This window comes from Arachis ipaensis, chromosome B03 (genome assembly GCF_000816755.2).
Source record: "Arachis ipaensis cultivar K30076 chromosome B03, Araip1.1, whole genome shotgun sequence".
NCBI lineage: Eukaryota > Viridiplantae > Streptophyta > Magnoliopsida > Fabales > Fabaceae > Arachis > Arachis ipaensis.
The window spans coordinates 105,635,275-105,647,578 of record NC_029787.2 but is presented as its reverse complement, the minus strand read 5'-3'; positions in this window follow the sequence as shown (position 1 = coordinate 105,647,578).

The following is a 12,304-nucleotide window of genomic DNA, read 5'->3' as shown; positions in this document are numbered from 1 at the left end:
AAAAAGTCAAGTAGTTAATTGAAAAAGATTTGAAAATCAATTTTGAAAAGATATGAAGTTATAAAAGATTTTGAAATTAAATTTTGAAAAGGATATGATTGAAATCTTATTTTGAAAACGATTTGAAAAAGAAATTAAAAATATTTGATTTTGAAAATTAAAGTTGATTACTTGACTAACAAGAAACTAAAAGATATGATTCTAGAATTTAAAGATTGATCCTTTCTTAATAGGCAAGTAACAACTTGAAATTTTTGAATCAAAATATTGAATGTTAGTATTTTCGAAAATATGAAACAAAATTAAGAAAAAGATTTTGAAAATTAATTTTTGAAAATTTTCGAAAATAATTAAAAAAATGAAAAAGATTTAATTTTTGAAAAAGATAGAATTTTTAATTTGAAATTTTGACTTGACTAACAAGAAACAACTAAATTTTAAAATTTTTTGACCAAATCAATTCAAAATTTCGAAAATTTATGAGAAGAAAAAGGGAAAGATATTTTTTTTTATTTTTGAATTTTTTTAAATGAGGAGAGAGAAAAACAACTAAATGATGCAAAACACAAGAAATTAAGATCAAAACTAATAATGCATGCAAGAACACTTTGAATGTCAAGATGAACACCAAGAACACTTTGAAGATCATGATGAACATCAAGAACTTATTTTTGAAAATTTTTTAAGAAAAAAAAAATATGCAAGACACCAAACTTAAAAATTTTTAATCTATAGACACTAATAATTCAAGAATGCATATGAAAAATAAGAAAAGATACAAACAAGAAAAATTTAAAGATCAAATAAGAGAAATCATCAAAAACAACTTGAAGATCAATGAAGAACAAAACTCAATGCATGGATTTTCGAAAACTTTTGAAGAAAGATTAAAAAGATGCAATTGACACCAAACTTAAAATTTGACACAAGCCTCAAACAAGAAACACAAAATATTTTTTTAGTTTTTATGATTTTTTTTGAAAATTAATTTGGAAAAAAAAAAATAAATTCAAAATTTTTAATAAGAATTCCAGGAATCATGCAATGTTAGTCTAAAGCTTCAGTCTAAAAAAATTAGACATGGCTAGCCAAGTTTCAACAGGACCTTACATACAACAGCCAAATTGATGGGAATCAATTAGCTCTTGTGATGATAAAAGCATCAGCACGAAATTGTGATCTCAACTGCGCCAACAACTTGGTACGCACGATCGTAATCTCAACTCTTTTTCACAACTCCGCACAACTAACCAGCAAGTGCACTGGGTCCTCCAAGTAATAAACCTTACGTGAGTAAGGGTCGATCCCACGGAGATTGTCGGCTTGAAGCAAGCTATGGTCATCCTTGTAAATCTCAGTCAGGTGGATTCAAATGGTTATGAGGTTTTGATAATTAAAATATAAATAAAACAGAAAATAAGATAAAGTTACTTATGTAATTCCTTGGTGGCAATTTCAGATAAGCATATGAAGATGCTTTGTTACTTCTGAATCTCTGCTTTCCTATTGCCTTCTTCCAACCATGCGTTACCTCCTTCCATGGCAAGCTGTATGATCCTCTCGGATGAAAACAAATCCATATGCGCTGTCACTGCATGGCTAATCGTCTGTCGATTCCTGCTAGCGTCGGAATAGGACCATTGTCCTTTTGCACACTGTCACTTGTGTCCCACATTCGCAGGTTTGAAGCTCTTTACAGTCATCCCTTCTCGGATCCTACTCGGAATACCACAGATAAGGTTTAGACTTTCTGGATCCCAGGAATGATGCCAATGGTTCTAGCCTATACCACAAAGGTTAATCTCAGATTCAGCTGCTCTGTTGTCAAGAGAGAAGACGTGAATCGTTGATTAGAAACCCAAGAGAATATACTCCAGCTGTCGTCCAATGACTACATTGAACATCATGTAGACCGCTTTGTGGTTGTCAGGCACGCGATCTTGGCTAAGCGAGTAACGAAGATTGGGTGATTGTCACGGGTCACCCCTTCATTCTGACTTAACTGAATTAAGTATGAGAGTATATCTTGGAGAAGAAGTAGGCGTGAATTGAATAGAAAATAGTAGTAATTGCATTAATTCATGAAGAACAGCAGAGCTCCACACCTTAATCTATGGGGTATAGAAACTCCACCGTAGAAAATACATAAGTGAAAGGTCTAGGCATGACCGTGAGGCCAGCCTCCAAACGTGTACAATATCAAAATAGGAACATCCGATAAAAGTTCCAAAGGTGGTCAAAAGACGTAAAATAAATCACTAAAAGTAGTTTTTATACTAAACTAGTAATTAGGGTTTACAGAAAATGAGTAACTAAGTGCAGATAGTACAGAAATCCACTTCCGAGACCCACTTGGTGTGTGCTTGGGCTGAGCATTGAAGCTTTTTCGTGCTTAGGCTGTTTCTGGAGTTAAACGCCAGCTTTGGTGCCAGTTTGGGCGTTTAATTCCAATTCTGGTGCCAGTTTGGGCGTTTTACGCCAAGATGTTTTAGGCTGACTTTGAACGTCAGTTTGGGCCATCAAATCTCGAGAAAAGTATGTACTATTATATATTGTTGGAAAGCCCAGGATATCTACTTTCCAATTCAATTGAGAGGGCGCTAATTGGGTTTCTGTAACTCCAGAAAATCCACTTCGAGTGTAGGGAGGTCAGAATCCAACAGCATCTGCAGTCCTTTTTCAGCCTCTGAATCAGATTTTTGCTCAGGTCCCTCAATTTCAGCCAGAAAATACCTAAAATTACAGAAAAACACACAAACTCATAGTAAAGTCCAGAAATATGATTTTTAAATAAAAACTAATAAAAATATAATAAAAAGTAATTAAAACATACTAAAAACTATGTAAAAACAATGCCAAAAAGGGTATAAATTATCCGCTCATCAAACACCAATCCTCCCGACCAACCAAGACATATTATTAACTATATTTCTGGAGGTTTTGCAGGTGGAGGGGCCACAAGCTCAGCAAGAAAGCAGTCTTACCGAGCTATGCTCTCCATAGAAGCCGATCAACATTAACAGCAGACACCTACACACTTTCCTCAGATAACATTCCAGACAATCGACCATAATACCGACGTAACAAATCTAGACGACCCGGTCCTGATTTCCCTGTAGCTCGGAGATCTCCTAGTCAAAAAGGTTTTACTAGACCCTAGGAGCAGTGCTGATGTTCTCTTTTACTCCACATTTCAGAAAATGAAACTGAGCAGCAACATCCTCCAACCTTCCACTGGAGACCTGGTTGGTTTCTCAGGTGAGAGAGTCCCGGTTATAGGCTCTGTGTGGTTACAAACCACACTCGGTGATGTTCTCTTATCAAAAACTTCAGATATACAATAGTTAGTTGTTGACTATTTTAGTCCTTACAATTTGATACTTGGCCGACCTTTCTTAAATAAGTTCGGCGCCATAGTCTTTACAATTCATCTGTGTGTCAAGTTCCCCTTGCAGGATAACACAATTGCAACTATTCACAGTGATGCCCGAGAGGCCAGAAAATGCTACAACAACAGTTTTAAAAGACCTTACATTGAAGCTCATGTACACAACATCAGCAACCAAGATGACCTACCAGCTATGGCCGACCTTCATCCCAGGGCTGGAATCCTTGAACGACCAACCCCGACATAAGACTTGCATAAAATCTATTTCGCCGATAGCTCGGACAAGTTCACTTACGTCGGTTCCATATTAAGTTTAAAAGAGAAGGCCTCATTCCAAGCATTCCTACAACAAAATGCCAACCTATTTTTTTGGACCCCAGCTGATATGCCAGGCATTGATCCATCCATTATATCCCACAAGCTGGCATTAGATCCGTCTGTCTGACCTGTAGCACAAAAAAAGCAGAACCTCAGCCATGACCGCAAACAAGCCTCTCTGGAAGAAACCAAGAAGCTCATCAACACCGGCTTCATTCAGGAAATCAGATTCACATGGCTGACGAATGTCGTCATGGTGAAAAAACATAACGGTAAATGGCGCATGTGTGTTGATTTCACCGATCTCAACAAAGCATGCCCCAAAGATTCCTATCCTTTGCCATCTAGTGATTGCTTAGTTGATAATGCCTCTGGTTATGAAAAACTTAGCTTTATGGATGCATACTCTGGGTATAACCAGATCCAAATGCATCCATCCGATCAAAATAAGACAGCCTTTATTACTGAAAATGGAAACTACTGTTATAAAGTCATGCCGTTTGGCCTTAAAAATGCAGGTGCAACTTATCAACGCCTAATGGGCAAAGTATTCGCCCAACAGATCGGTAGAAACATCGAGGTCAACATTGACGATATGGTCGCCAAAACGAAGATCAGCAACAACCACCTTGATGACCACGTAGAAATCTTCAGTCAAATCAGAAAATACAACATGCGATTAAATCTCGAAAAATGCACATTTGGCGTGCAAAATGGCAAATTCCTCGGCTTCATGCTCACTAGCCAAGGTATTGAGGCGAATCCAGAAAAGTGCCAAGCTGTTTTGGACATGACAAGTCCACAAACTATCAAAGAAATCCAGCGGTTGACAGGGAGACTTGTTGCACTCTCTAGATTCTTACCCTGCCTAGCTTCTAAGTCTTTATGTTTCTTCCAAACTTTAAAAAAGAAAAAAGCTTTCCAATGGACTAATGAATGTGAACAAGCGTTCACAACAATAAAAGAAACACTTTCAAAATCACCAATTTTACAAACCCCCCTTAAAAGGGAACCATTATTCTTATATTTGTCTGTGACTAACTGGGCTATAAGCTCCGCTCTTATTGCAAAAAGGCAAAAACAGCAGTTCTCGATCTATTTTACCAACAAAACATTACAGAATGCCAAACTTCGGTATCCAAGTATTGAGAAGCTGGCTTTAGCTCTTGTCTTCTTGGCCAGAAGACTTCGGCCATACTTCCAGAGTCATGTAATCTATGTTCGGACAGATCATCCTTTGCAACAAGTCCTTCAGAAACTAGAACTGGCTAGCCGACTAGTAAAATGGTCAGTCGAACTTTCAGAATTCGACATCAGATACCAAGGACGATCATCTATCAAATCCCAATTCTTGGCTGATTTCATTGCCGAATTCACAGTCCCAGACATCGCCAAATATTCAACAGAATGGACTTTGTATGTAGACGGCTCCTCAAACACACACGGGTGTGGCGCTGGGATCATACTTGATGACAAAAATGGCAACATCATTGAGCAATTCCTACACTTCTCCTTCCAGGAGAGCAACAATAAGAGTGAATACGAAGCTCTTATTGCCGGCCTCAAACTAGCTTCCGATCTAAACATAGCCAAGCTTAAGGTATATTGTGATTCTCTACTCATTGTGCAATAGGTAAACGAGCTTTACCAAGTAAAAGACCCTTTATTATCCAAATACCTTGCAATTGTTCAAACTTTACTTTCAAAATTTCATAAATGTGAGATCGAACATATACCTCAGGAAAACAATAGCCGAGCTGACATCCTCTCTAAGCTCACCAGCACTCAAACAAATAATTCCTCCCTCCACTAATATACATTATTTAAACCCAGTATAGAATTAACAGAAATTCTAAGTATAACGCAGTATACAGATTTGAGAACACCATACATAAACTATCTTCGGACAGGGATATTGCCAGGCGAAGTCGAAAACATTCGGCACTTTCGCCGACAAGCTTCCTTCTTTACAATTTATAACAATTGCCTATATAAACGAGGATTCTCTCCTCCTTTACTAAAATATCTTTGCAGACCAGAAGCCAATCTTGTGCCGTCCGAAGCACATGAAGGTATCTGTGGTACACACCTCAGAGCTAGAAGCCTGTCTTCAAAGATCTTCTGAGCTGGTTTTTATTGACCGACACTACAACAAGATTGTAAAATAAAAGTCAAAAGTTGTGACAACTACCAGAAACACAGTCCAATCACACACCTCCCAGTCGAACTCCTCCATTGTTCCGAGGTAAGCTGGCCCTTCAACCAATGGGGTATAGATATCCTCGGCCCCTTCCTGACAGCAGTAGGGCAGGTAAAATTCCTGGTTGTAGGAATTGATTATTTTTCAAAATGGATAGAGGCCCAGCTTCTAGCCAAGATTACCTCACAACAAATGCTTTCTTTTGTATGAAAATATATTATTTATCGATTCGGCATACCTCGGCACATTATCACAGATAATGGTCGCCAGTTTGCCGATCATAAGTTCACATCCTTTTTGCAGGACTTGAAAATCAAACAACATTTCTCATCAGTAGAGCACCCACAAACAAATGGGTTAGTAGAAGCTGCGAATAAGGTCATCCTACATGCCTTAAGGAAGAAACTCGACGATGCCAAAGGTCTTTGAGCCGAACTCATCCCAGAGATCATATGGGAATACAATACCACCATCCACTCAACCACAAAAGAAACACCCTTCCGGCTAGTCTACGGTTCAGATGCAATGACACCCATGGAGATCTCCCAATCCTCACTACGCATTGAAATAGCCGACCATACTACAAAAGAAACAGCTCGACAATCTGAACTCGACCTCCTGGAAGAAGTTAAGTGGGTCGAACTGTCCGACCCGGGATGTTCTACCAATAAGACGACTGGTGCACGAATTATAAATCACACCTTTCACAACTCGTACCACTAACCAGCAAGTGCACTGGGTCATCCAAGTAATACCTTATGTGAGTAAGGGTCGATCCCACGGAGATTGTCGGCTTGAACCAAGCTATGGCTATTTTGTAATTCTTAGTCAGGAAATCAATGATAAGAGTGATTATATTTATGAAGAGTAAATATCATAAAATAAATGATACTTGTTATGCAGTAATGGAGAACAGATTGAGAATTTGGAGATGCTCTGTCTTCCGAATCTCTGCTTTCCTACTGTCTTCTTCTTCACGCACGCAAGTCTCCTTCCATGGCAAGCTGTATGTTGGTGGATCACCGTTGTCAATGGCTACCATCCAACCTCTCAGTGAAAATGGTCCAAATGCGCTGTCACCGCACGACTAATCATCTGTCAGTTCTCACTCATGTTGGAATAGGATCCATTGATCCTTTTGCGTCTGTCACTACGCCCAGCACTCGTGAGTTTGAAGCTCGTCACAGTCATCCCATCCCAGATCCTACTCGGAATACCACAGACAAGGTTTAGACTTTTCAGATTTCAGGAATGGCCGCCAATAATCCTAGCCTATACCACGAAGACTCTAATCATGAACCAAGAGGCTAAGAGATACACACTCAATCTAAGGTAGAACGGAAGTGGTTGTCAGGCACGCGTTCATAGGTTGAGAATGATGATGAGTGTCATGGATCATCACATTCATCACGGTTAAGTACAAGCGAGTATCTTAGAACAGAAACAAGCATGATTGAATAGAAAACAGAAGTAATTGCATTAATTCATCGAAACACAGCAGAGCTCCTCACCCCCAACCATGGAGTTTAGAGACTCATGCCGTAGAGAATACAAATTCTTATGTAAAATGTCATGAGGATCCATAAAATCACAGAAATCTATTTCGAGTGCAGGGAGGTCAAAATCTAACAGCATCTGCAGTCCTTTTTCAGCCTCTGAATCAGATTTTTGCTCAGGTCCCTCAATTTCAGCCAGAAATTACCTGAAATCACAGTAAAACACACAAACTCATATTAAAGTCCAGAAATGTGATTTTTATTTAAAAACTAATAAAAATATAATAAAAAGTGACTAAAACATATTAAAAACTACCTAAAAATAATGCCAAAAAGCGTATAAATTATCCGCTCATCACAACACCAAACTTAAATTGTTGCTTGTCCCCAAGCAACTAAAAACAAAGTAGGATAAAAAGAAGAGAATATACAATGAGTTCCAAAAACATCTATGAAGATCAGTCGTAATTAGATGAGCGGGGCTATTAGCTTTTTGCTTTTGAACAGTTTTGGCATCTCACTTTATCCTTTGAAGTTCAGAATGATTGGCATCTATAGGAACTCAGAATTCAGATAGTGTTATTGATTCTCCTAGTTCTGTATGTTGATTCTTGAACACAGTTACTTTATGAGTCTTGGCCATGACCCTAAGCATTTTGTTTTCCAGTATTACCACCGGATACATAAATGCCACAGACACATAACTGGGTGAACCTTTTCAGATTGTGACTCAGCTTTGCTAAAGTCCCCAGTTAGAGGTTTCCAGAGCTCTTAAGCACACTCTTTTTGCTTTGGACCACGACTTTAACCGCTCAGTCTCAAGCTTCTCGCTTGACACCTTCACGCCACAAGCACATGGTTAGGGACAGCTTGGTTTAGCCGCTTAGGCCAGGATTTTATTCCTGTGGGCCCTCCTATCCATTGATGCTCAAAGCCTTGGATCCTTTTTACCCTTGCCTTTTGGTTTAAAGGGTTATTGGCTTTTTGCTCTTGCCTTTTGGTTTAAAGAGCTATTGGCTTTTTCTGCTTGCTTTTTCTTTTTCTTTCTTTTTTTTTTCGAGCTTTCTTCTTTTTTTTTTAAGCTTTCTATTCAATGCTTTTTCTTGCTTCAAGAATCATTTTTATGATTTTTCATATTATCAATAACATTTCTCCTTTTCCATTATGCTTTCAAGAGCCAACAATTTTAACATTCATAAACAACAAATTCAAAAATATGCACTGTTCAAGCATTCATTCAAAAAACAAAAAGTATTGCCACCACATCAAAATAATTAAACTATTTTAAAATTTGAAATTCATGTACTTCTTGTTCTTTTGTAATTAAAACATTTTTCATTTAAGAAAGGTGATGGATTCATAGGGCATTCATAGCTTTAAGACATAGACACTAGATACTAATGATCATGTAATGAAGACACAAACATAAATAAAGCATAGAGAATGAAAACAGAAAAAATAAATAGACAAGGAGATTAAGAAATGGGTCCACCTTAGTGAGGGTGGCGTCTTCTTCCTTTTGAAGAACCAATAGTGCTCTTGAGCTCTTCTATGTCTCTTCCTTGCCTTTGTTACTCCTCCCTCATAGCTCTTTGATCTTCTCTAATTTCATGGAGGAGGATGGAATGCTCTTGGTGCTCCACCCTTAGTTGTCCCATGTTGGAACTTAATTCTCCTAGGGAGGTGTTAATCTGCTCCCAATAGTTTTGTTGAGGAAAGTGCATCCCTTGAGGCATTAATGGTTATGGAAAAACAAAAAAGCAATGCTTTTTCCACACCAAACTTAAAATGTTTGCTCGTCCTCGAGCAAAAGAAGGAGGAAAGGAGGAGAAGGAGGTGTGTGGTGGGTTTGGCCAAGGGTGGGGGAAGTGTGTATGAAAAGGTATGGCAGGTGGGGATCCTGTAGGGTCCACAGATCCTGAGGGGTCAAGGACTTATCATCCCTGCTCCATTAAGGCATGGAAAAATGCCCTTAGTGTGCAATCCTGGCGTTTAACGCCAGACTGCTGCTTGTTTCTGGCGTTAAATGCCAGCTTTTCTCCCTTTCTTGGCGTTAAACGCCAACTTAATGCTTTGTTCTGGCATTAAACGTCAGGCTGGTGCTTGTTTCTGGCGTTTAAACGCCAGTAAGCTCTTCCTCCAGGGTGAGCTATTTTTAATGCTGTTTTTCATTCTGTTTTTGATTTTTCAGTTATTTTTGTGACTTCACATGATCATCAGCCTAAAGAAAACATAAAATAGCAATGTAAAATAAATAGATATAATTAAATAACATTGGGTTGCCTCCCAACAAGCACTTCTTTAATGTCAATAGCTTGACAGTGAGCTCTCATGGAGCCTCACAGATAATCAGAGTAGGGTTGGGGCCTCTCAACACCAAACTTAGGGTTTGAATGTGGGGGTTTTGTTTGACTCTGTATTGAGAGAAGCTTTTCATGCTTCCTCTCCATGGTTACAGAAGGAGAACCTTGAGTCGTATAGTTTGCAATGTCTGCAAACCACAGAGCTTCCTGAATAGCAAACAATTGCTCATCCGGAAAGGTTTCAGAGATCTCAGTAGGAGGGATGGATCCTCCTGCTACTGGTTCTATCCGGGACAGGTGATCAGCTACTTGATTCTCTGTCCCTTTTCTGTCTCTTATTTCTATATCAAACTCTTGCAGAAGCAACACCCATCTTATGAGCCTGGGCTTTGAATCCTGCTTTGTGAGTAGATATTTAAGAGTAGCATGGTCAGTGTACACAATCACTTTTGATCCTACTAAGTATGATCTAAACTTGTCAATGGCATAAACCACTGCAAGTAGCTCTTTTTCTGTGGTTGTGTAATTTTTCTGGGCATTATTTAAAACATGGCTAGCATAATAAATGACATGCAGAAGCTTGTTATGCCTCCATCCCAATACTGCACCAATGGCATGGTCACTGGCATCACACATTAATTCCAAAGGTAATGTCCAATCTGGTGCAGAAATAACTGGTGCTGTGACCAGCTTAGCTCTGTGTCAAACACAAATGGCGTGTCAGCAGCTAGCAGATTAACGCCTGTAGATACTCTGTGTCAAACACAAATGGCGTGTCAGCAGCTAGCAGATTGCTCAGAGGTTTTGCGATTTTTGAAAAATCCTTTATAAACCTCCTATAGAATCCTGCATGCCCCAAAAAGCTTCTGATTGCCTTAACATTGGTGGGTGGTGGTAATTTTTCAATTACCTCTACCTTAGCTTGATCCACCTCTATTCCCTTGTTCGAAATTTTAGGCCCAAGGACAATTCCTTCAGTCACCATAAAGTGACATTTTTCCCAATTTAAAACCAGGTTAGTCTCTTGGTGCTCTTGTAGGAACCAGTTTATTTTTTTCATTATGAACCACTGTCATACCTCCCTTCTTAGGGACAACATGGACAGGGCTCACCCAGGGGCTATCAGAAATAGGATAAATAATCCCACCCTCTAGTAACTTAGTGACCTCTTTCTGCACCACCTCCTTCATGGCGGGATTTAGCCGCCTCTGTGGTTGAACCACTGGCTTAGCATCATCCTCCAATAGGATCTTGTGCATGCATCTGGCTGGGCTAATGCCCTTAAGATCACTTATGGACCACCCAAGAGCTGTCTTGTGTGTCCTTAGCACCTGAATTAGTGCTTTCTCTTCTTGTGGCTCTAAAGCAGAGCTTATGATTATAGGAAAAGTGTCACCTTCTCCCAGAAATGCATATTTCAGGGATGGTGGTAGTGGTTTGAGCTCGGGTTTAGGAGGTTTCTCCTCTTCCTGAGGAGTTTTCAGAGGTTCTTTTATTTTCTCTGGTTCCTCCAGATCAGGCTGAACATCTTTAAAAATGTCATCTAGCTCTGATTCGAGACTCTCATTCATATTGACCTCTTCCACCAGGGAGTCAATAATATCAACGCTCAGGCAGTCTTCTGATGTATCTGGATGTTGCATAGCTTTGACAATATTCAACTTAAACTCATCCTCATTGACTCTCAGGGTTATCTCCCATTTTTGGACGTCAATGAGGGTTCGTCCAGTTGCTAGGAATGGTCTTCCTAGAATGAGAGTTACGCTCTTGTGCTCCTCCATTTCCAGCACTACAAAGTCAGTAGGGAAGGCAAATGGCCCAACCTTGACAATCATGTCCTCAATTATGCCTGATGGGTATTTAATGGTGCCATCAGCAAGTTGAAGACATATCCGGGTTGGTTTGACCTCTTCAGCCAAGCCAAGCTTTCTGATAGTAGATGCAGGGATTAGATTGATACTTGCCCCAAGGTCGCATAGAGCTGTCTTGGTACAAGTACCCTCTAGTGTGCATGGTATCATAAAGCTTCTGGGATCCTTAAGCTTCTCTGGTAAGCTTGTTAGGATGACTGCACTGCACTCTTCAGTGAGAAAAACTTTTTTTGTTTCTCTCCAATCCTTCTTATAACTTAAGATCTCTTTCATGAACGTAGCATAAGAGGGTATTTGCTCAAGTGCCTCTGCAAACGGAATCTTTATTTCAAGAGTCCTGAGATAGTCTGCAAAGCGGGCAAATTGTTTATCCTGTTCCGCTTGGCGGAGTTTCTGAGGATAAGACATTTTGGCTTTATATTCTTCAACCTTAGTTGCTGCAGGTTTATTTCCTACAGAGGCAGGTTGAGAAGCCTTCTTGAGGGAGTTATTATCAGCACTTGCAGGTGTCTGATCCCTCACTGGCATTTGAACGCCAGAACTGAACCTGGATTGGGCGTTTAACGCCAGTTTTTCACCCTTTTCTGGCATTTGAACGCCAGACTTATTCCTCTCTGGGCTTTTACTGTCCTCAGAGGGATTTTGGGCAGCAGGTTGCTCATCCTCTGTTAGCTGTTCTTTTCTTGGCTTTCTGCTGCTTTGAGTTGAGGTATTTAATATTTTTCCAC